The sequence below is a fragment of the Barbatula barbatula genome, assembly GCF_947034865.1.
Source record: "Barbatula barbatula genome assembly, chromosome: 10".
Classification (NCBI taxonomy): domain Eukaryota; kingdom Metazoa; phylum Chordata; class Actinopteri; order Cypriniformes; family Nemacheilidae; genus Barbatula; species Barbatula barbatula.
In genome coordinates this window covers 14,165,642-14,192,261 of record NC_136773.1, presented here as the reverse complement: position 1 = coordinate 14,192,261, position 26,620 = coordinate 14,165,642, and the positions used below count along the sequence as shown (strand labels likewise).

Genomic DNA, 26,620 nt, shown 5'->3' with positions numbered 1-26,620 from the left:
CCTCTAAATATCTTTCTCTGTGTTTATCTAAACAAAGACCAGAACATTTAAGGTGAACTGTTCCCTTAAGTCCAGTTCTTGCTTTATATTATGTGTTTTTCTGTATGTGTTGTCTTGACATGTATACACACTAGACTCGAAAAATGAACACAGAGCTATTCATGTGTACCTTTACTTTAAAAACATATCTTAGTATAATCTTATCTCATATACCTAAAACCAGCATCTGTTCTTCTCAAAGTCATGATAAAGCCCACACTACTTGTGAATTCCCAGAAACATGCACTGTTGTGTCTACACCACAGCAGACATGTGGCTTCTCGTCAGATGTTGGGATGCACATTCATTGCACTTCGTATCAAAGTGAAATCCACATCTCTATTATCTCAGCCGCACATCTTCTGTCTTAGAAGGATCCCTTTGTAAGTATTGCTTACATGCTGGGCTAAACAGCTTTGTAATTAATGGGTTGAAGATACTTTTAAAACTCTATTAGCCGAAAGAACCGATTATAGACAAGCAAACACTTAGAACAAAGAACAGGCACACATACAAACACCTCTGGTGCTTGAAAAAGATCTCTCAATGACAATCAGTATGAGAGCTGCCAAAGAGGCAATTTCCATCTATTATGGTAGATGACTAATTACTCTCCTTTCGTTCCAAGAAATGTTCAAAATGATGCAACGGGAGAAGACACTGTTGGTTTCCAACTCAAAGTGTGTTTCAATCGAGCATAAGTGCCCTGCAAGTAGACTTATACTGATATTTCACACTGAGGGAACAGTAAACACTGCATGGGGACTCTGCGAATCAAACTCGCAAACATAATAAACAAACAATTAACAGTTTTCGTTTCTCCTTTTCTTCACACATTACGCTAAATAAGGGATGCCCAAGGGTCAGATCATTACTACAAATGGATTTGGTATGACGTTCCGAGTTTTAAAATAAGGAAGGGAGGTTTTAATTCCTGGCAGTCCTTAAGTAATGTGCAAGAGTTCGGTAAGTTTGGGGAATGTGTGATGTCATCGTCTTGCTTACAGAGAGTTTGTAATAAAGCGACTTGATGACATACCTTAGCTATTTTTCGTTCGCACTTCTATATTAGTAACATTATCAGACATTGGTAGGTGGCTTGTGTGAATTTTTCATAACAGTTGTCCTATTTTTAAAGGCTGTTTGAAACTTACTAGGGCTGTTTGAATCTTACTAGGGCTGTGTTTGACAGGCAGTGTTTGTCTAGGGATGTTTTAAGGTTTAAGACCCTTTACAGACACAAATTTAAGTGAGCTTTAGGCAAAAACCATTACACGCTGATTCGTACCATAGAAGTAAAGTGAAATATTCACACAATACAAAGTTACATTTTTTAAATGCTTTGAGTTTAACCTTCAAACACAAAGACATTTTTAATGTAAAGGTAAAACAAATTTAATGGTTTTAGGAACACACACTTCTATTGTTTATGGAAATCCTCCAGGATCTGAGGATCTGGCAAGGTCTTGGAGTCTCATGTTTGACCCAGAGGAGGAATGTTACTATTCAGGCCATTTCCTCCAGCTGTCAGCTTTCAACTCTTTATCCAGAAAACAACACTTATCTGTTCTAATTTCTAATGCTAATCTATTTCCTTTAACTCCATTATATAATACTACATTTTATCTGATGCATCAATTATCAGGTACAAAAGGCATTACACAATCCACTGCAATAAAAAATAAAGTTAAATATTCCCAAGGTAGATCAACACTTTTGTCATACATATTGCATTTATGGTGTTACAAAAAAAAAAGACAGAACAGCATAAAAAAACTGTAAGAAAGGCACAATGTTTAACCAATGGTAGTCTGGACGTAACATCACACCCTGATCGTTAAAAAAATTCATCAGCGGGTTAAATAAATAAACTCTCTTCTAGCAACGATTGCTTTCTCTCTCTCTTATATTCTGTCTACTGGCTGACGTCAGAGACTATGCAAACACCCGCGGGGTCCCCATAATAATGACTGGCTACATGACTGAATTACATCCCCACAGCTGCTGGAGATACATCCATCTCCCCAGAGTGAACACACACTACATAGTGTACAGTTCTGGCACACAAGACTACTGTGTAAAAACAAGGGTCAAAGGAAGTGCTGGATACATTCATTTCTAATCATTTCAGCTGCCAGCACAGAAGGACAGCAAAAGAGGGAATTAAATGAGCATTCACCCAGGATCAAAAGTGAACTATTAACTGCTTATAACGGTTAAAATGAGAAAATGTACAGTGCAGAAATATTTCTTACCTTTTCCTAGGGTATTTTTGTCCTTTTTACATTCAGTTTTCACTGAATCAGCAATGAGCCGCCTCCATCTTTTACAGTATCTGTAAGGAAAACAAAAGCCGTTGTGATTTTCATTTTGGTTATTTAGTACAGGATGTATTTCACATGTAGCGTTCTAGGGAAAAAAACCTTTAGGCATTCTAGATAGCCTTAACAGTATTCTTTAGTAATAAGTTGTAAGAAGCGTGGTAACAATCTGATTTAAGCCATGCTGATTTGCAGATCATAATAAAGTTACCAGGCAACTACCAAATAGCTCATTTCATTTACATCCCTAAACACATTTTTTGTCTCTTTGGTACCCAGGTAGCATTTATCTTGGACTGTGCATATACAAACCTGTCCTGTTTTTCATGTATCTTCATTACTGTCGTAGCATGCGCCTATAACCCAACTCTTGGGTTATACACTTGGGGGACATCTGACATCATAAAATAAATGTATATGATAAGAGCTGTGCCACGAGGAGTCTAAGATACACATGGTTACTGTGCCGCAGTGCCGGAGGTCTAACAAGAACTGATGGACCTACTGATCAGGATAAACGACATCCAGCAGGGGACTGATGAGAATCTGCAGGCCAGACTAGAGTGAATCTACACTGAGGAATATTCCCTCCAGTTCTTGCCTAAAGAAGGAGAAAATCTCCCTCTGGGTAGGCTGTCACTTCAGATTAACACTGACTCAATCATATATTAAAAATGTCCCCTTACATGAATTCACCATGTTGTTTCTACAGTGGCCCTAAACGGAAAAACTGCTCTACAGAGTGCATTTCGTAAATACTTTATGTCCTTTGGAACAGAAGCGTAAACGTGACAACATCTTAGTTCTGTGTTTATTCTTAACCCTAACAATTTATCCACCAATATTGTAATACTCTAGATTACGCTAAACCAGTGGTTCTCAGCATTGAAGCCCCTTCGTCAATAACAATATTTGAGGGGCAAAAAATACTCTGCAGTTTGATATTACTAAAAATATGTATTTGTTGTTTTAGAAAATAACCAAACATCAAGAAATCTCTCGACTTTAAAAGCTTATTTTATTTTAAATAATATTAGGTTATCTCGACGCCCCCTGTTTTAGAAACACTGAGCTAAACGATGCAGTACAGAAAAATCACAACTATCAGTTTTCTAATAATCAATTCAGCTTCATTGGATACTAGAACTGTCACGTGACAATGGTTGATTCTTTACTCCGGGGGTTTAAATGCACATCATGTAATTAGTTATGACTCAGATGCGCATTAACCCTCAGAGGAAAAGCTTTTAGATAAATGTAGATTAATGACTTCATCTAATAACTTGGAAGGAAATAAGCAGCTAGGAGACAGGAATGCAATACAAAGGATATTGAACAATAACTCACTTACATGAGCACAATACGTTTTTGTTTACCTCGTAATCTGACGCTACATCACGTTCCTTTTCAAGGTCAGACAAAGCAAGTATCTTAATTCTGTCTAACCGAACTGAACCCTCTTCAACCCCAACTAACTCATGAGCCCAATAATATACACAATAGCATGTGAACACGCAACTGCCCGGGACATGAGACATTAGGGTGGGGGGTGGGTGTCTTAACTGTAGTTAAACAAAGGGTCTCTGACACAGTTTCTCTTCTATCAGATATTCTCCTGTCTCAACAAAGAACTCTGCAGTCTTGTGAATGCATTATCTGGCATCTTCTAAATTTACATCTGCATACTGAAAAAGACCTGGCTTTGCATGTATTACTGAATGTGCGCAGATTTCCGAATGAGTCTGCAAAGCACTTGTGCTTTCATGAGCAGATCAATCTCTAGGGATGTCCTAGATCGCTTTCCCTCTGTAAGGATCTGAGGGATTCTTTGTAAGAAGCAGCTTTTCACAGAAGTCATGAGATAAAGCAGAAGCCAGTACTGAGGATTGAGACAGTAATGGAGATAATGCCACAACTCTGGGCCTAATGAAACGATGCCTTTCTCTGAGTTACACCCACAAACAATGAGATGAGGCTGGATGGACAGAACATGAGGGAGAGAAAAATAGAAAAAGAACAGTGTTCCTTGTTAACAAGGAGAGGGAATTTAACTCCGTTCTCTGTTTGGGACCCAGGGGAGACCGGGGCTTGTTTGTGATCATTTCTTATGATGTTTTTCTCTCATATTCATAGCTGAAAAGTTCAAAGGAAAGCAAATAAATCAGTCCAGCTAATGTGATTCAATGACAAGTCTTAGCAAGAAATCATCATAAATCTATTTGGGGATTGTAAGGAGAAATATCAGGAAGAAAACAGCCTCAAGCAGATAAAGGTCAGTCATGCCCCAATAACAAAACGAGAGATGACAACCTTGTGAAGGTGTGATGGAGAGGTTCTCTATCCGTCTAAACTACATTTAGACGGATAGAGAACGACAGAAAAAAGAAAGGTGCAGAAAACACGAATGTAGTATGAGTAATAACAGCCTCTCCACCTACTCAATTTAACAAAACTCTTTTCAAGAATCTCTTTTCACAAGCTCTGCGCCTTTTGAGACCACCTTGTGTTCAATGCACTGCAATGTAAGACAGACATGGCTATGCTCAGGACAGCATACTACCATATTACTGTGAGTTTGTGCCCTATACAGAATGCATACTGTGTGCAGAATGCAAAATTAATTTATGCATTGAATTAGGGCTGTGACGATATATATCGGGAATCACACTAATTACACATGTCTAGGTCCATTCTGAATTTGATTCTGAATTCGTCACCTGTTCATCAATAACCGTCAAAGTCTGTATCAAATGTGCAGCATACAACCGATCACTGCCTGCCTGCAATACTGTATCCCACAATGCAATGCACTTGACTTGACCTACCAATTCTAGTGTGATGAATGAACACTGGTTGCCACCTGCTGAACAGCACATGCACATGCAAAAAACTTGTGGAGTTTATTAATGATATTCTAAGCTGAATGTTTTATTTTATTTTGCCGTGTGCAAGCACTGTCGAGCTTGTGCAGAGGCTTCAGTTTTTGCCAGAGGGGAACTGGAATCCCCTGGTTAGGCCTGGTTTCCCTCTTTTTTCTCTGATAGAGTTTTGGGTTCCTCGCCGCCGTTTGCATACTGTTTTGCCTGGCCGGGGGGCTGCTAGAATTAAATTGTTTAATTTAATTAACACTCCATATAGGAATTTATATTCGGTTTAATATTTGACCTGTGTTTATCTCTCCTTAACTTGAGTGTGGGTTCTAGGTGATGGCCCTTTTTGGAACACAAAACCAATATAAACTGCACTTTAACTTTAGCCATTTCACATCTGTGTACACAAAAGCCACCATCTTTTAATTTTGTAAGGTATTCAAAATGCATAACAAGCATACAGTGCTCTGGTATTCATATGGTGTAATAAGCAAAAGGTCCTGCAGTATTTATGCGGGGTGACCGTCCAGGCGTTGAGCTGCATGGTGATCAGTAACAGAGCAGAAACAGCAGTGGGTCGCAATAATCACTGAGAGTGGCTGAATTATTCATGTGCTGGGCTCCTCCTGCATGTGTCTGTGTGTTTGTGTTGTAATTCAAGGACTGCCAACCTACCCACTCCCACGACTCTTGAGTGTATTCCCACTCTGTTCCTAGATGCATAACATTTGCCCTCACAAGAAAGTACCAGAACGTCTACGTTTCAACAGCCAAAACACACATTCTTAAAGCGAGAGGCTGGTCTGCTAAAATGAATGATGTGAACTGATGTGATGCAAGGCAACACGTATAACCCCACCGACAAACCCATACAAGTCTTGACATGTCTCATATCTTTAGTTCATTATTTTAACCTTGCCATTGTAAATCAGAGACTAAAATGTGCAGAGAAAACTAAGCAAGCAATTCAAAGATGTGTAAATACTTCCACGCTATCATAACATTCCAAGGTTGAGAGTCAAGTCCATGGATGTTTCACGGATGACTTGTTGTTTGATGCCAGCTATCCACATTAAAAATGAATTCTGTGTTACTACACATGATGGACTTTAGATCCTCGGTATAAAGTGCACTTCCACAAGGACAACAAATGCAAGTGTGAGGTGTTTGTTATTTACACAGGCGGTCTGCAGTTAGCTATAAAACGTTGCTAGCGGCAGGTATTTACAGGACTCTGCGTCCCTTTGAGACATGTTGTAATCGTGCTCCCCTTCAACCTCTCCTCCTTCCCTCATCCCTCCATCCCAAGGCCAGATGGACAGAGTTGGAAAAATGGGAGCTGTAAGCCCACTGGGTGGCCTTGGCTGTTAGCAGTTTGCTGCTTAGGACTGTAATGAAGTGAAACTCCTGCAAACAATTAAAACCGACGGAAGAAATACTGGAAACCAGAGACTGCTGCCTTTTGGCACAGCAAACCAACCAACGCCACCGAATTGACAAAAAATACTGCTAATATCCAGCCAGTGTTTCATGAGTAAATTTCTTTTTTTAAAGTGTATGAAGTACTTCACTCCCTTTCAGTATCAAACCGAAATCACTCTATAGTGTCACAATGTTTTGTATTGACGTGTCCATATAGTGAAAATATCATATAAAAGGTGCCTGGATGTATTACGCAAAAGATACAATGCATGACTATAAAAATGAATTTAACTTATGAATTTAGATGGTTTTGGTTTCATGCGGTATCCCAACCATCCAAATATATGCAAAATACATCATATTAGTGGTCTTAAAACTGTGCAAACTGGAACGAATCTGCAAATTATAAAAATTGGCCCAAAGTATTAGACCAAAAGCCCCATCAAAGCATTAGTCTCACAGTTTCACTTTTCAATAAGAACAACTATATTGGCAGTAATGTGATAACAAGAACAGAATCTTAATCTACACATGGCAAAATGACACACACAGCATCATAATCCTCTGTGAATGAAATAGATTCTTTTCAAAGCAGAGAGACAAAAAACATAATTTTCTGTCCCCCATGCCGGGTACATTTCTCATTTGTTCTCACAATAGAAGCCAGACACAGACAGAAACTGACTGTCAGCAAACAGAATCTCATCTATGCGGCTGTACGATGAGCATCTGCCTCTGATTCTTCTGAGCTTTTAGCAGCACAGAAACACAGACACAGCCCACAACCAAAAGTCCTTAAAGGAATTGTTCACACTTCCGCCTACATCAAGCGTGACCTTTTCAACGTAGTTACGTATTACGTGAAGCCGTGAGCGCACTTTGCAGAGCAAGGCGAGCATTTGTGTTTATAAAGCATATACATTTTTATTTATTTTTTGATAATGACTGATCGTTTCGCTAGATAAGACACTTATTCATCGTCTGGTATCGCTAAAAGCCCTTTGAAGCTACACTGAAACTGTAATAATGACCTTCAACCATTTGGAGTCCACTCAAGTCCCAATATGGAGAATAATCATGGAATGTTTTCATCAAAAACCTTCATTTCTTTCCGACTAAAGAATGAACTTCAGCTACATCTTCTGCCTGTCCTCTCGTGACCTCCGGAGTCTGTTTCTTGTGGCTCGCTTCGAGGTTTGGAGGATGCAAGAACCGCCATCCAGCAAAGAGCCCAGATGGCACCCCGGCTGCCCAACCCTGCCCTTACCAAGCTGCCCTGCACCAATGCCAGCTGCAGCGTTGGCCTTCAGAAATGGGCACAGACGGGGGCTGCAGGGTGCGGTCCTCAGCACAAGCAGGGACTGGAGACTCCTTGCGTACAGCATTGGGTTCTTTACCGCTGTAAACCCAACAGCCATATTGGTCGAGTCATATCTTGTTAAAAAAGATTCGGACGGGACCGTTTAGAAACGTCTGTGATGCTGTTAGTTACAGTTAATACAGGCATCCGAGGTTCCAATCACCACGTTTGCCGTTTGACAGTGTTTCACGCTTGATTGTTTCAAATCTGACAACTTCCTAATGCACACGACAGTGACATCACAAGCAGCCATAACAAACAAAGTGTCAGCCATAAGTAGATACAAATGTGGGCTACCCATGGAAAATTCAACGCACTTCAAATGCACTTACAAAGGCAGTTTAATATGTTGAATATTTTTATGTAGGCGTAGAGACAGATTTTTGCCATGACCGCAGATCAGACATACTGCCAATTTGGGTGAAGGAGGGTAGGCGATATTTTAGCCAATAAAGCATGTTTTTCTTCTGTTTTCTCTTTACTAAATTCATCATTGGTTAATTATAAATCTGCAGATTATTCACAACCAGTTTGCCCTTGTGGTATAGGAGAAAGGAGGATTAGAAAAGAGGTGGGGTGGGGGTGATGTCTGAGAAGGATGCAGAGCGATTTGCTTGACCCGGTTTTTACAGAGCTCAGCTGTAAGGCAATGTGACAGAGCCCTAGCTCAGATAGAAACCACACAGCCTTCAGTGAGCCAGGCAAGACCAAACAGTACGCACATTCAAACACACACAAGACCACTTCAAAAGAAGAACTGCCATTAAATTTAGATGGAAGGAGGTAAACATTTTTTACATTTGTTACAACAGTTAAAGAACAGTCTAGTATGCAACACTATGAAGAATAGGCATAAAAAGATAATGTCAGCCAAGAAGGTTATATTAATGTCCATAATGGAAATGTGTTTAGCAGAGAATTGTAATTATGATTTTCGTCAATCACAAATAAGCCTGAGATGACACGAATTCAGCATGTGCTTGTTAAATCTCTCTCTGCCAGCAATAAAAAAGTCTTTTGAATCTATAATGTTCTTGCATCTAAAGCTTGGAAAAATTCCAACTAATATCCATCAAGGTAATTAAAGGGGTAAAGGGTAACATGAACAAGGTTGAGGACAGTTAAAAGACTAGCCATAAAATATAAAGTGCATGACTAAATAAAAAAAATGAATCTTTAACCCCTTTCAAGCAAAGAGAGGTCACTGCAGTGGACAGCTACAGTGTCTATTCAATAAAAACAAAATGCATACAATCCAATCAAGAGGAGATTTTAAACTTTATTCTAAAAATTTGAATAACTTAAGACCAATATAAACACACACACGTTTTCATGTTTAATGGGGAATTTATTTTGTTGATATATGTTTGTATAGGCTCTGCGGTTTTAGGGGAATTCCCTCTTAATAGAAGTCTGATAATTAAAACTACTGACAACACGCAAACAGCAAATGTAATGTAACAATTAAAATGCTATATAACAATAAAAATCATAAGGAGAAAACAGAGTTACTAACTAAATTAGCCTTTCAATGCCATTGTCACCTTTTCACTTTCATATCAGAACTTCTATATCTTTAAATAATTTCCCAATTAAATCGTTGTTCATTACAAAATAGGAACCTGCTTGTGAAAACCCAGCAAATGTCCTTCATCAAATCATCCTACAGAATAATCTGGGAAAATATAACAATATCTTCAATATTGACTGAATAATGCCAAAATCTTAGTGAAATCAATGCTTGAAATGAATCTTTGATGCATGTTATAATATTCAATCTGACTATGAGATGTAAAGCTGTGTTTTCACACGGTCACAAAAGTTTACATGCTGACTAATAATGCTTATGCTAAATGTAGATAAAAACGTTATGGTTAATAAAGTATCACAAATCTGGTTGAAAGATTGGAGACCTAGCAAACAATAAACAGACTGACGGATACAAATGCTTTAATATTTACTGAATTTTTTGTTCACTGTTGTGTGTCCAATTACTTTCTCTGTGTGTCTGCACTAGTGTTGTTAAAATAAGCAAGTGTTTGCTGCTCTTTGTGCAGTCTTTGGCGGGAGAGAAGCAGCGCGTGCGAAGCCGAAAGGGTTAAAATGAAACGCGCTTGGCGCTAAATTAGGATATTAGAGAATATAGCGGCAAAATATAAATTACATAAATGTTCCTGAGAGCGCGTGTGATGTGATTCTCTGTTGTGAAGTCACTCGGCTCAATTTAAAAAACCAAAATAGTCAGAAGTTTTATTTGGTTTATTAGTCTATGTCTTGCGGTCCGGATGGAACGAAGCAAAGGTCCAGAGCCGGACCGGGGTCCGCCTATTGAGGATGACTGCCCTAAGCCTTTACCCCTAAATCTAAACATGACACAAATAAACATCATTTAGTTTGATTCATAAGCTGTTTTCAAAAATGGCCCCACAAGGTAAAATGCTTAAGAAACTGTATTTTCCTAAAGTATGTCGGAGTAGTTGTTGATTGACTCAAAATTGCTGACTACGTTGATATATTGCTGACTATGTAAAATTCCAGTTTTTTGTGATCTAGTCTGCAAGAGCATTAAAACAGTGGAAGTCCCCTCGGAAGATCCAAACACTCCTCCAGGAGGGGAGAGGGAGGGAGGGAGGGGGAGAGAGAGAGGGCGGGAGAGAGAGAGGGGGAGAGAGAGAGAGAGTTACAGAGAGAGAGAGACAGAGAGACAGAGAGACAGAGGAGACAGAGACAGAGACAGAGAGAGAGAGAGAGAGAGAGAGAGAGAGAGAGAGAGAGAGAGAGAGAGAGAGAGAGAGAGCTGAGTCAGCTGGTCGGTCCAGTTAAACTTAGAGGTCTGTTTCAAATCCCATCAGGGAAACCGTCAACATGTTTTACAAGCAGGAAACAATCAATGGAGGTGAAAACTGTTTCCAATTCACTCTCATCCTCTTTTGAACTCACAAAACTCTCAAAAATGCAAGTATACAGACATGCACATAAACCCAATCGTGGGCACTTGTGGATAAGAAGAGGAAGGGGATTAGTCGACTAAGCTACAAAATCTGGCAAGCGCCCAGTGCTAAATGTGTTAAAGTACACCCTCTACCTCCTAATCTCACACACACACCTAAAGCTCTGCCCTGCCACAGCAGGCCCGCCTCTGCCTCAAAGGAGCCTTTTATAGTGAGACCGGGGTCAGAATACATCACGTCGTATGGGACCCACACACAAACCCACACATGCTCACATCCTTCATCCCAGGTGTTGTGGTTTTTACTAGGCAGCTGGATCAGTTCCTCTTCCCTTTGCTTTTGTTGTGTCTCAGTCTCTGCTCAACCAAAACAAGAATTTAGAAGTACCAGAAATGGACTATAATTAAATTGTTTAATTTGAGTAAAATGGAACTTACAACAATAAAGACTTTGCATTTTAACAGTAAGAAATGCATTACAGTCATGCTCTAATGTGTCATAAATGTGTTGAGAAGTTGAGACAACAAACATATTTATAATCTTTAAGGGGAAGCAACCAATCAGCAGATACTTAATGTTTAATTCAAAGCTTTAGGAGATGGCGAGCTATCCATTTCATCATGCTGAAAGTGAAAAGAGAAAGCAAGCAACCATGAAAGGTTTGGTTGGGACAAAAACCCACTAACATGAAAAACAATTCTACTAAAGTGCAGGTTGAGATGTATTAACCTCCTGTGCAAGATAGTTTGGAGCAGAGCCATTGAAAAAGAGAATTGCTTAAACAGAAGTTAAAAATTTCCGTGTGTCACGTGATTCATGGAGCCTTCAGATAGTTCCAGGAAGTTATGTTTTCTCTTTAAATTCATTTCTTTCATTTCATTAACTAAATGACTTACATCTTTAAATGGGTTCAAGTTGACCTCAGTTTGTTTGTTTTGTCGCAGCTCCATGCGTTAATAGTAACTTTCGGGAACAATCGAAGGTCTCCATTATCTACCATTGATATGAAAAAACTGCAACTCTCTGTCGTAATGGCTCTGGTTTGGAATATCGGCAATATCATAAAAGTTACATTACAGTATTTGGAGCATATTCATTTAGGCTTAATGCAACTTAATCTCACAGGAATGTGTAACTTCTTTACAATATGGCACATTTTTATGAATCAGTGGCATAGCAAAATTGTATTTAAATGTACATTCATGAGAATAAAAGTGCTCCTAAGAATTAGCCTCCTTGCAAATTAGTTACAAACTGCTTTGAGATTGTTTTGAAAAATGCTTAAGAACTTTTTTATTTATTGCATTGTTCAAAATGGGCGAAACACAATAGAGCCAAAACTAAAGGTAGTATGCAGAAGTGTGTAGTACTTTGAGTGATTGTGAGCATCTTCTGCTGACAGCCAAGATGGTGATGGTGTCATGTGCCATGTTTGCAACCAGTTTTGTTATCGACAAAGTGATTAAGTTAGTTAACCCCTTTACTATCCTAAATTATTTGAGATAAAATTCTTTATTAATAAATTGCACTTACAACATTTTTATTTCCAAGTTTCTTCCAATTTTCCATGTGCCAACAGCCAGACTCATGATTTATGACAATACTTTTATTTATTCACATATTAAATTTTACATTCAGTGCAACAAATTTAGTTTGAACTCCAAATTTCCAAGACAATATTTTTCTCATCCACAGGCACCTTTTACAGAGAATCAGTGCTTTAACGGCAGCAACATCACAAATGCAGATGCTGCGTGTATAGAAGAATTCTGTAATGTGACACCACATTTATTACGTTAAAGAGACTTTTTTTCACACAAAAACGTATTTGATGTATCTATATGTATTTAATGTGCTAAAAATAAATGGAAAAATATTGTGTAGACATTTGAGGAATTTTATCGACAAATGGCATTTCAATCTGCTATATGGCTAGATATTTTGAAGCGCTAAACCTTCTTTCGCGAGGCTTCAGTTCAAGTTGACCCCTGAAAAACCTGACATTTTCCAATGATAACGCCTCTTTTTCACACCTAGTATTATATGCAGTAACCTTTATTACATGGTGTTGAACTACTTCATTAACTACAAGAAGTAGCTAGACTTTAAAGAGGCTTTCAGGCCACACATTACAAAACAGTCTGAGCGGAGCAGGTATCACAACTGAACACAAGAGTGATTGTGACTGAAGCGGCACTGACGTTACCTGAAACTAAGTAAACGGTGCACTGTTGTTCTGATCTGAGAACAGTTTGACTGCTTCTCCAGCAGTCTAGATCAGGCTAAAATACAACACTCCTTTCAGTCTCGACCCAGTGTGAGATGGCAGGTGTTTTTTGCAGACTGCAATGACCTCTAGCAGCTTTCCCAACAAAAGCAGCACTGACTGATATATATAAAGAAACAAGGTGTGGCTGTTTTTCAGTGTGAGAGGGGAAAACACAACAAAAGCAGTCAGAGTTTTTTTGAAGGGGAGAGAGGAAGAGAAAAAAAACTAAGAAACATGGACATGTATGGTTTTCTTTACAATTATGTAAATACAATTTAAATACAATGTCATAAGCATGGTATATCACATACGTCAGTGAGGGTAATTTTGCGTTTAGTCGGAACACTCACCATTACAGGCCTTCTGCGATTAACAAAAAAGCTGTCTAAGTCTTAATAAAAGTCTTTTTCTAAAAACAATTAACTGCCCGGCCCTTAACTTAGTTCTCTTTTCAGGGATGTTTGCTGAAAGATGTCCTTCGAGCAGCCAGAAATGAAAAGGAGCCACTTATGAAAATCTAAATATGTTTGACTTGAAGCTACTGCAAATAAAGATATACTGCAGAATGTCATAAATAAGGACTAAAGATGTAGTGCTCCAAAAATGACAAAAAGAACTATCAAAGTAACCTGCCAAATTTGGCTACTACGCTTTGAGTATTGTCTACCCATACATAGATGAACAGAGCAAAAGTTAAATTGTTTTAAATGAAAGTCTTCCACCCACTCCGCTGTCCAATCTCATTCATGCTAACAGCTCAATTCAAATATGGTAAATCAAGATCCATTGTCATTGATTCTAGTGTCTCGCGATTGACCTAGTGCACTGCATCTTGAAGGGCTATATTTGACAAGAATTACGTAGATATACACGCAAACACGATTCCCGAGAAGTCATATGATGGTGGGAGTATTTCAATTTTTTGCAATGACTATTTCTTTACACCAAAGCCTATTCTTAAAGTGACAAGTTCACTCAAAAATGAAAATGATGTCATACTTTTGTACATTATGTCTTGGAAGAATACTTGGAACCAAACAGACATTATTTACTACCATAGAAGGATCGTTGTCAAAAGTGCCCCAGAACTGTTCGCTCTCCTACATTCTCCAAAATATATTTTTGTGTTAAACAGAACAATTTTTATCTCGAGCAATTTTTCCTACTATGGTAGTTAATGGTGGCCAAGAACTGTTTGGTTACAAGCATTCTTCCAAATATCTTTCTCTGTGTTCATCTAAATAAAGAAATGTATACAGATTTGGAACAACTCGAGTGTGATTAAATGAAGACATTTTTGGGTGAACTGTTCCTGAACAACGGTTTTTTGACAATAGTTGCCACTGGATAGATTGCATGACAATGCTAAAAGTAGTTCTTGCATTGAATTCCATGAGGTCATAGTTTCTATCACCAAGTGTTAGTGTTGGTGATAATAAAGCCTTATCTTCTTTTCCTGTTACTTACAGTGATTTAATGTGTTTTTAAAGTGGGTGTGCTCAAAAGATCACATCAGGGCAATGTTTTGCCATTTCGACAATTCGCTTCCCAGGGTGACGGTAAAGTATCATTTGATTGCATAGTTTTATTTGGAGAGGATAAAACAGATGAAGGAAACAGCCAAAGAAAAAAGATGGAATAAAAGCATAAATTGAGCGCTGAAAATGTGTCTAAATGCTCCCTATAGGGCTAGTTACATTCCTGGGAGTTTGAGACGTGGGAACGGGTTGAAAGACGCACCGCTGCATGAGCGTGACCATGTGTATGTTTATACTGCTGATCTGTGCAGGAATTCATAAAGCTCGGCGCGCAGTTTGGCTCGCCATACGGCCCCGTCATCTTTCAAAGAGTGTAGACAGGGGAGGAGAAGTATTGCTTATACTCATCAACAGTGGGATAATAAAAAATGGCCATCGTGTTTTATTCCCCCCCCCCCTCTCTCTCTCTCTCTCTCTCTCTAATTTATAACTGTGACCTCTTTCATGAGAATGAGACTCCTCTCGTTACAAAAACCCTCTATCAATCTCCCACACACACCCGCAAATGTCTTTTGAATATCTACTAGGAAATCTAGCGTCCCCTGGGAATTTCTTTATGTTGGTGTGACCAAAACGTGTAACCATGTAAGGCCGATAGGATCAAAACAGGAAAACAAAGATACTATACAAGAGAAACAGACACAGAGTTGAGGTAATGGGAGTCCGAAAGCTAGAGACATCGATGAAACAGAATCGAGAGCATATAAGAGCTTTTGACCACACTGGAGCTCGTCTCCACCATTTTATCCATCCACGTGCTTTTGGTTTTCCCCTCACATTTTCTCCTCACATTGGACTGTGGTCCGGCCATCTCTCATCCCTAATCGGACAATCTCTCCCTCTCCCACGATGATAAGAGCTCCACTGTTCTACAGAGAAAACAGGCCATTTCCCTCCCTCTATCTCCACCGATGTGTAGTGGAGTTCTCATGAGATAGTCAGACACAACAGTCAACACCCGAGTGTCATAACTCTTCATTTACACTCTACACAGTTCACATCTTTGTGTGTATGTGTGTGTGTGGGACAGACACTGACTGTGAAAAGTTTTAAAATCCTTGCACACACTGTGTGTGACATAAGTTCATGGTGGGATAAACAAATGAATGGGCAACTAAACACATTTAAGCACCAACATTTTAGATGTGCTCACATTGACTTGAGTGAAGACTAGGGGACTTACTTAGACTGATGCTCTAACCGCCACATACGATGTGATAAAACCACAAAGGATAACAGCTATCTGTTCCATGGAAATCTGAGTTTTTGTCCTAACAAACAACAACTACAAAGCAGCAAGTGACAGGACAGTGTCAGGTTTTGCACTTTGTGTGGACAAACAAGCGACTTGAAAAGTGCACCAGTGTCATGTCTGGTGTTTTAGTTCTAAATCCCATAGATACAAGCAGTCCAAAAATGGCTTTAACTTTCATTATAAGTCAATATTATTTTGATGGTAATCGACATCAGGGCAAACTGGTGCTTATAGGGCTTAAGTAGTCTTATGTTTTTAACAGCCCTGAATGAAGGAAGTTTAATAATAATAATACGTTTTATTTATATAGCGCCTTTCCAGGGCTCAAGGACGCTTGGACGTTTAGACTCCAAGAACCTAATGTGAAAATATATGCACAATTGTTATTTGTGTAAACTACGGCAATTACTCTCAATCTCTATAAGCAATACCACACTCAAACATTCTATGGAATTTTAGGTCCCCACAAATCACAATTTTAGGCTATAAGTATGAATATATTAGCCTGAGATTGAAAAATGTATAGTCTTACATTTCTAACTATTCAGAATACATTTTTTATGACATCATTTTAGGCTGGGCGGTATGACGGAATATTCCGTTACCGCCCAATCAAATGTTATCATATTTATTTATTTGACCAGGGAAATCCCATTGAGACTTCACAGCAGAGACTGTTATAAGATTGTTTGTAACTGACAGGGCTGCAGTTACAGTGTTTCCCCTAAGTTTACGTCTTTGGGGTGTGGCCTCTATATTTGTGGGGGAGGTCCGGATAATACATTTTAAATAAATAACATTTTACCAATTGAGCCCAGTCGAATCTGTATATAAAAAATGTACAGCGAATGTTTTATCAGGCCCTTTATTTTATATTCTGATACCCACAGTATGTATGAAACATAGAAAAGCCTGGTAACTGATAAAATGTGTTGTAGACTCTGGTGCTAATAAAGCGAAGTCCTAGTGGTCTATTTAAATATATAAAAAAACTACTGACAACAAAATGTAACAATTGAAATTAATTTATCATGAGCAGAGGTTCTACAAAGTTACGAAGTAGCCTTAATGCCATTCATACTAGAACTGATTCTAAATAATCTCTGATTAAAACATGATTTATTATGAAATGCTGATTACATGCTGATTATTAATGCTATTCATATTTATTAATATCATTAATGCTAAATTTAGATAAAAGATGTTTAGGTTTAAAATCTGTCACAAACCTACATAGCAAACAGTAAACTTAAAATACTATTAAAATACTAAATTAGGCTACTGCTATATTTTTGTTTACTTAAGTGTTACAGTAAAATTGTCCATTTATTTACCTGCTTTTGGTGTCTGCAGGTCTTTATATGCGACTCGGAGCAGGAGAGAAAATGTTTTTTTGCCACCCTGGGAGCGTTTATACAAACGCAAATATTTTTATCTGCTTGCATTTCAGGTGGTTGACGTGACATATTTATCCGCTATGCGCTCTCTGTCCGCTGGTGGGAGTGTGCTTTCCTGTGTATGGGCGTGCATATGTCTGTGAAGGTGTGCCCGGATTGGGGTGGAACTCGATACGAAGAGCAGAGGAGAATTGTAAACGCGCGACCATGTAGAGATAGAAATGACATGCCGCCGTGTAAATATGATAAATACTATCATGCTATTTAGAACATGCATTTGCTTGCTTATTTTGACACTAAAAGCGGTCTTCAGCAGCCTGATGAATTTGACAACTGAATGATACAATTTGTTAAGCTATAGGCACCAAACCTTTCAGGTCAGGGGTTTAAATCCAGTATAGCACATACCCAGACCACCAGACATACAGTGTCAAGAAAAGATGATTCAGTTGTTTTTGTTCCACATGTACCTTTATGAGTGACTTAGTTTAAATGGGAAAAGGTGTACTGCACTCATACACAAGTCTTAATTATTTTGAGTTGATTTTCACTTGAACTACAGAGATTTGCCTGTGTGTCTTATCAGTGGCACAATGGGTTGAGTGACTGGCACAATGGGTTGAGTGACAGGCACCTGACCCAGACATTGTGGGTTTGATTCTCATGTAATACAACTTCAGATGATTGAGTAATGTTCTACCTTTAACAACTCAAGACTCCACAAAATTAAAACAAACCACTGTGTGTGACTGGCATGCTGTGTTCAAAAAAGGCTATAGCTTTGAAGGTTTTTTTAATAATTCAGTATGTAGCAACTGTTTAACAAGGGGAATTTTGCAAAGTTTAATAAGTAATCGCTGCTTGCAGCTATATTATACGTGTTGTCTATCTTCCTACTTTATAGATATAGCCACAAGATAAATATAAATGAATAATAAATCTGATATCTTTGGTACATTTTCATAACTTCATTTAAACTATGATGAGAATTTAAATGAACTGTTATAAATAAATAAAGTACATCAATCTAAGAAAAATTAGGTATAGTATATAGAATTAAAATGGCAGCTTGATACCGTGAAATATCTTGTTACTGTGAAATAAAACGAATCATTCCGTGAAATAGATTTTTGGCCATTCCGCCCCCGCTAACTCAGCTTCTCATCAATTACATGAGGTGTGAGGTAAGGTAACACAATTGGATATTTTTAAAGGGGAGGGACCGTTAAATATGCCCTGCCGTTACTTTCTGTTTCATTGGAATTTACACCTATGCATCAAACACATCAAACATTTGTTGCTGTCCTTCTGAAATCTTGTAAATAGAAAAAACTGTACTTTTTAAAACACAAAAGGTACAGAGACTGCATAGAACTGCACAGATGCATTAAAACAAAGCTTTTGCCTCATTCAATTCTGATTTTGTAATGGAAAAAGGCATGTTGAAAACTAAATGGCATTCTGGGATTGACCACATGCTGCAGCTGTACTGGAATTAGCATTAAAACAATGACTCTACAGTTGCTGGATTTCAGTGAACAGTTACAAAGAACACACACACAACCCTGGACAAACATGGGAACACACGCATACACAACTTCCTGTTAAGAAATTCCAGTCTTTAACAGTGGCAAGAAAAAGAGGCCCTTGGTGCCTTTGGCACAGGCGTCAATATTAACCCTAATCCGGGAGTTCACGCATTTTGGAGACAATCTGCAGCTTTGTCTGAGCCACAAGCAATGTGCTAACAGAAAGGAGACTATGCACAGCCGGCCCGCTCACGACCAGCCATTTATGAGGGTTTTACTAACCGATGTGCTTTTCAGTGCACTGACGTCAATTCTTTGAAGCAGTTCTGGAAGCGGCTTTGTTAAGCTCATGCAGAAGTAGCTCAATAGAAGTTATATTTGTTAAATCATGTCTGTGCACAGACGTGAAACATAAAAGGCCCAGAAGTATAAAGAGCAGTAGCCCATCCGCAGGCCACAATTCACTGCAGGACGCTGTGGGCATGAACGCCTACAGATAAATGTAAAAACCAGAAACTTATAAAATCTGCCACGGCTTACAAGTCATCAATCTAGTGGATGAATCCAAGGTTAATGTTGCTGGACAGAGCAATCCAGAGGTTATTCAAAAATACTTATATTATTCAGAACCATTGAAGAATGGGTCTCCCATATCGGTGGCGTGGGCATGGTATACTGTGTGGTTAAGGCCTTATTGATAGGGCATTATAAAAATGATGTCAAAAATGAAATGCATTGCAGTATAATGATGGAGTGGATGCAGGAATGTGTGTAGGCTACATAAATGAGCGTAGGCATATGTGTGTGGGTGTGCACAGACTTAACAGAATGGAAAAAAAAGTGCGGCCCTTGAGCTCTGACCACATTAGGGCCCTCGAAGGAGGTAACTGAGTGCCTTCTGAGAATTTTTTTTTTGACAAATCCAAGCGGTTAAACACAATACTCCCAATGCTTTACGGTGAAAAACCAACTCCATTTAAAAACAGAACACTTAATGGCAAAATTTGAATCTACAGTGTTTTTTTGCTTTGTAATGGGCTCCGAATTCCTAAAATGAACAAAATTCTTGAAATATGTGAGTATGTGACAGGACATGGGAGTAACTGGATTTTTCCCTCCAATGTTCCCTCGGGCAACATGAGCTGTTTTAAAACCATGTGTTTGATCCTGACCCATCTTCTGAAAGTAGCGGTGATTCATGGGTCTGTCATCTCCCTGCACTCATTTCCTGTCCGAGTTACCCTCCTCTCCAACAGTGCAGTAGAACGACCAGCATGATGCACACCCCTACCGCACTTCACTCAATCAGAGACAGATGGAGGAAGACGCGACTATCTGACCACTGGATGAAGTCTATCAAGTCCAGATCTCATTTAGTTCTGAAGGGAATGATGTTAGTTCATAAGTCATCTATACTCTGCGGAATGTCTGTCTGGTTTGCATACAGAAACCATCCCAGAGGACCTTCGACGGTAGTGAAGACATACTAGACTGTGAAGACATTCATCTAGACTTCCTTCCACGTATCCGTTTGACGCGCTCTCGAGGATTCCCTACTCGCTCTGACAGTTTCCTCTCCATGTCTCTCCTCCTCCCCCTGCCTCTCCAGAGAGAACAGAATAAACTGCTCTGCCAGATCAATAGGAAATTCCTTAAGAACAGAAAGTTGTGAAAAAGGAGATCTCCAGGGACAATGAATGGCCTACTTCCACAACTGTGTGGGACTGAAACATCTGGTGTCATTAATTTCATTGAGATCCTGTATAAAACAAAGAGCATTTTCCCTTCTGATACACTTATTGGTAAAGTAAATTTCCAGCTCAAATCTCTCAAGCACTCCCACAATCACAAATGGTTCTAGGCTAGATGTTTAAGAAATCAGGAGAGATCTTAGAAAGCTCTTCACGATACAAAACATAATGAAAAGCATTTTCTAAAATTGATACTTTAGTTAAAATGACTATTAACGTACATGTTGCTGCATTGCTTTGCACATTAAAAAAAAGGTGCTTCATGATGCCATAAAAGAACCTTTTTTGCCTAAATGATTCCATATAGAACCTTTAACTTCCAAAGAACCTTTCTGTTTCACAAAAGGTTAGCCCGTTGTCGTACAAAAACAGCGTTTTAAAACTAAAACAATCGTAGTTTATATTTCTGTTTTAACATACGTGTTAGAAAAAACCTGCATTTACACTACACTACCGAAACCGCATGTCACATATATGGGCTTGTATGGGCATACATGAGTTGGTTGTTGGTGACTGTTGATTACTAGTCAGATACCGACCAGTACAAAATTAACATGATGGCGAGGCAAAGCAAGGACGTCTTCGTGTAGATAACGTTAGATGAGGTAATCCATGTTATTAGGCTTGTTTGATTTCTTTTGGCACTACACGGACCAAGCGACGGATGACATCGCAGTGCTGCTGGGTGAGCTATTTAAAAGCATACGACTCTCAATTCTCTCTCTCGTTGCTGGAATGTCACCGTGTTGATCTGTGTATGCAGCGCAGCAATCTTGTTGGTTCTTTTCCGGTTTTGTAATCCTCACATGATAGGGGGTTGACGAATAAGGGAAGCATATACGCAATGATACAGACGACCCTATCAGTGAGCGAATGTAGGCAGCCATGCTCACATATTCTGAAGTCTACGTTTCGGTCCATTTACACTGGAACGCAACCCCAGAGTTTTCAAACTAAAACGGTGTCTACAGCGTTTACAAAAGTCTCCGTTTTAGGGGGCTTAAAACTCTGGAGTAGTGTAAACGGCAGACGTAGACGTAGCAAAAAGTATGCGTTTTTAAATTAAATATATTAAATAAACACTGCCTTTGACTGAATGTTTGACTGAAAAACTTCCAGATATCGCAAAAAATGTTTTTTTAGCTTGCATGAGGTGTTTTTCCAGGCAACTTCATTAGGAATCATTAGCAAAACTGCAATGGAAACGCATTTGCAGACGACGTGATGTACGAAAGTCACTTGATCAATCAAGATGGCGCTGTGTAGTTGGGAACTTCTGTTGGTGAATCGTGATCCACCTTTAATCCCAAAGAGGTTTGGAAAGAATGACTCATCACAAGAAGAACAAAAATCTTATTTCTGTCGCATAACTTTGTTTAATGGAACTGCTGTCATTCTGCAATATATTCTATCCACAATTGTCAAAAATATTGCCTAAGTTTCGCAAACATATGTATAATGGAAACCTACTACTGTTTATGAGAAAGCTCTCACAAAACTCTATGCAAAACTCAAAACAATTTTTAACCTAAATTTCACTAAGGCTGTGCAAACCAATTTTAGGTTTCAGCTACCTATTATTCAGTTAAGCATCGGACTTGTTTTTACATGGAAGGGGGGCATATCAAAGACATGTTTTGTTCTTTGCTCCACTCCCTCTCTGTGGGATATCTCTTGTCAATCAGGTCTCTCTGGTTCTGGAGACGAGCAGGTGGAGAGACAAAGTGGAAGAGGTGTAAAAACAGCATGGCGGTTTTACTGCTCACGGTAAGCAGAAAGACAAGTTTACATGTAACAATGCAAATTCCACCCTTGTTAATGTGCAAATTCGAGACTAATGCAATATTTAACTACCTTGCACGCTATCAAATTAATTATACACCTAAATGTAACTCTATCAGCATTGACCAAACAAGAAAACCAGGTAGAGAATAGGTCATTGAGGATTCAGACTTGATGACTGCAGTAAACATTGAGGTTATTATGACATTCAAATGAAAATTATTATCGTACCTCTAGGAACAAATGCATGGGGTGAGTTCACAGTGGCAAACAGGCCTATTTCGACATCTGTGTTTATCTTTAAGCAAAAAAACCAAACATGCTATATTTACTCTGGCCAAACAGGCAGAAGGAGAGGGCAAAGAAAGAGAGAGAGAGAGCGAGAGAGAGAGAGAGAGAGAGAAAGAGAGAAACTTTAGCAGGTTTAGGGATATTTTTGTCTTATGCAGGTAATGGATGTTAGGACACAAGTCAGACTTTTCCGTTCAACACTATTGATCTATTACAAAGGGCGTGTTGTGATCAAATATGTAAATAACTTTATTATTAACTATTTTCCTCCAAAGTAGAGGCCGACCGATATATGTCATATTTCTATATATCGGCATCGGCCGATATCCGTGTTTAGTAACGTCGATTTAAAGTCAGGCATGTCCGTGGGCAGCCCCGTGTAATTGGTGCGGTGGAAGGTGCTGCTGCCGCATGTGAAGGACCCCAAGTCAAAACTTTTGGAAGATTCCACAACAGTCCTGGGAGATAAAGGCATGACTTAAATTCTGATATTTTAAAATCCTATGGCCATTTATTTACTATATATTACTAGTAAACTATGAAGTGTATTATTGTGTTGTTTTAAACTTAATTTGTACATTTCTTACCTGAATACTACTGTTACTTTATTTATAACTTTATGTTGTAGGCTGTTCATCTATGCTAATTTAAGTAATTGTTAAGTACACAACTTTTGTTGCTGATCAGAAAAAATGATCCGATCTGTGACTCAAAATCCGTAGTATGATCCGAATCGTGAGTTTTTGTAATCTGTTGCACCACTAGTTTTGCTTCTTTTTCACTTTTTTCAATTAGAGTGTAATTGAATTAATGTGTATGGAATATTGGAATTATAGACTGAACTAAAGATGAAGGCACTACTAAAAAGCTAACCATGAATGTTTCTTCTCTTTAGTAATTACTGCCCGATGGCTGAACAAAAATCGAATTATAAATGTTGTTACATTTACATTAAGGCATTTGGCAGACGCTTTTATCCAAAGCGACTTACATTGCATTATCCTATACATTTGACATAGGCATCTGAGATCCCCTGGGTTCGAACCCACAACCTTGAGTTGTTAACGCAATGCTCTTACCACTGAGATACAGGAAAGCTGAATAGCTACAGGAAAGCTGAATAGCTACAGGAAAGCTGAATAGCTACAGGAAAGCTGAATAGCTACAGGAAAGCTGAATAGCTACAGGAAAGCTGAATAGCTACAGGAAAGCTGAATTGTTCATCCACTTCTTATTAGTGTGACATTTAGCATGCAAATGAAGGGGAAACGTCAAAATAATCGGCAGCACATATCGGCCATCGGCTGACCTTGAACTCTAAACATCGGCATCAGTTATAGAAAAACGCATATCTCTACTTCAAAAACATTCCTGGATTGTTTATACTTAAAACAAAAAATAGAGGTTTGCCAGACCAGGAGTTTCTGTTGTTTCTTTCTGCCAAGCGGAAATCTTATTTATACCTGACAGAAATCACCAAAACCCTCTTAAATTGACATGCAGGGACTCAAATGACAACATTCAAATCCCACAGACAATCCCGAACTACTCTTAGTCTCAACTCAGTTTGTCTATTCAAAACCTTGAACTAGCAATCTCTCAACCAGTGGTGTTTTTGCACAGAAGTAAAAGTTGTTTTTCTGGTAAGCTGATGGAAAAACAACTTGAGATTCCTCAAGAACTCCCAAGTATTTCTCCCCGCACACAAATATATATTGCAACTTTACAGGGCACAACTGAACACTGAACTTTAGCCTAACACCTGGAAGCAGTTATTCAGATTTACAACAGCATTCAACTCCTAACAAAAAGACATTTTGTCTTAAATTATTACTTTAAAGAAGAGTTGGCTGCAACATTGTGACTGATGTCCGCACTTGCCTCTCAAGTTTGTCTGAATGAGACCTGAATTTGGCCACAGTCACTGGTATCAGTCATCTAACATGACTGAATTAGCCCCAGAAAGGAAGTTACCAAAAATAAAACCTTTCAACATGACAGTCTGGATCTCTGATATGAGATGTTCAATATGTTCACTTATTAAATAGCTACACATTACCAAAATAATTGATAGACTACCATTTATGACGACAGGTAAAGTGAATGATTCAATAATGAATCAAATAAACCGCTTGTTGTTTTGTGAATTAAAAGGATACCACAACATCTGCAAAGATGTAAAGCAGGATTAAGAGCATTATGGAGATGTCCTACAGACTTTTTATAAATACTCATTGTCAAAACATGCTCTGTATCTACAAATACATTTGTAAACTCATATGAAACATCTTCTTTAAATGCGAACTAACTGTAAAGCAACTGTTGCGCTTCAAGACATTTTCTTCGGTTTCTTAAATAATTCAGCATTTGCTGAAACTTCAGAGAACAATTTTCCCTCACTAACAGACAAACACTCGTCTTAAGATGATTTAAGAAATAACATTAACCTTGGAACAAGGGGACGATTGTATGTAACTTGTAGTCTCGCTATTGTCGCATGGACCGACTACAGGTGAGTAAAAACTACAAAGTGCTGACGCATGCGCGTTGATTCATCAGGAAGGACTCGATTATTTTCACTAACGTTTAACACTTAATGAAAATACATCCCAATGTTCTCAAATCCCTCACAATGACCGGTGCCCGGTTGCCAAAAGCTAAATTACCCACCGTACACCTCTGCATGTAATGAAAAAACATGACAAAATCTAAAAGCTGTCCAAAGGCTCCTGAGTTTACTCGCCACTTCGCATTGTTGATTTAAACATGACCGTACAAACTAATGATTCCCGCTGAACGCCTCTTACCTTATCCGAGACGGGCATGCGTGGGGAAACTTCAATTTCCAAAGCAAACATGTGTAGTCCGTAAAAAGGTTTCAGAAATCCTGTGAATATTGTGCACTTCTAGCCCCAGCGCCGTTCGCCAACGAGGAATTCTTGGCTCACACATTCGTTATTCCTCTTCCTCCCAGCCAACCGAAACCACGACGCCCGGCTGCTACTCGCGCACACACGTACAGCGCACTGCGCATGCGCACGGCTGAATTCACAAGTGTCAGTAGTAATGCATGAAAGAGACCGAAGTCCGCAATATAACGTGGTGAGCACTCGGGATCAGTCTGCTGTGTGAAGAAGACAACGCCATTAAAACAGTTCACATTACTACACAATGATGAAAAACAGAATGGTGCAGCATATAAATCATGCAAATATTAAACATCTAAGTTAAGCCTAAATAATTCAATGTAATTTAAACGGCACTTGGGATGTGTTGTGCTGTGCCGAGCTAAGTAATGCGTAAGTAACTACGCCGACACAGCACGGTAGGGATTTCCTTTAGGTCATTTGATTTGGCGTTCTTGCATGACGTCAGACTGCAGTTACGTCTATTTTCTCGGGTGAAAAAAAGTATGTCTGCAATCGGCGCGCGCATGTGGCTTATTAAAATAAAGGCCTGTTAAATGAAAACATTTCGTTGTAAAGGATGTCATTCTATGAATAGCTAATCGCATAACACAAATTGAGATATCACGCACGTTCAAAATCTAGTAGGATTCATACTGTGCGGGTACATTCTCGCAGTGTATAGCACAGCCCCGTGGACACTTTTTTTCATTACACACTCGACTGCAATACCACGACATCATGGAACATGAACAGAGGAAGACAAGGTGTGTTTGTAAAGATACATGCGATTTGTGTCATTTTAATTGTTTTGTTCTTTAAAAAAATAGGCCTATTCATATCAGTATTCAGTCAACCTTGTATATATAATAATGTTATTATTCTATATAGAAACGGTTGGATTTACCTGTATGGCTGGATGACCTTCAGTGTCTGAAA

General features: G+C 38.8%; 1 protein-coding gene across 2 annotated transcripts in view; it reads right to left on the bottom strand.

Moving 5' to 3' along the window:
• sipa1l3 (signal-induced proliferation-associated 1 like 3) overlaps nucleotides 1-25,751 on the bottom strand; it is a 60,399-nt gene extending 34,648 nt beyond the window's left edge. For both annotated transcript variants that reach the window (XM_079466377.1, XM_079466378.1), the window contains exons 1-2: nucleotides 25,583-25,751; nucleotides 2,295-2,374 (exon numbers count right to left, since the gene is read on the bottom strand). The gene's annotated coding sequence lies outside the window, so the exon portion shown is untranslated. The remainder of the gene's footprint in view (nucleotides 1-2,294; nucleotides 2,375-25,582) is intronic.
• Nucleotides 25,752-26,620: the final 869 nt, after the last annotated feature.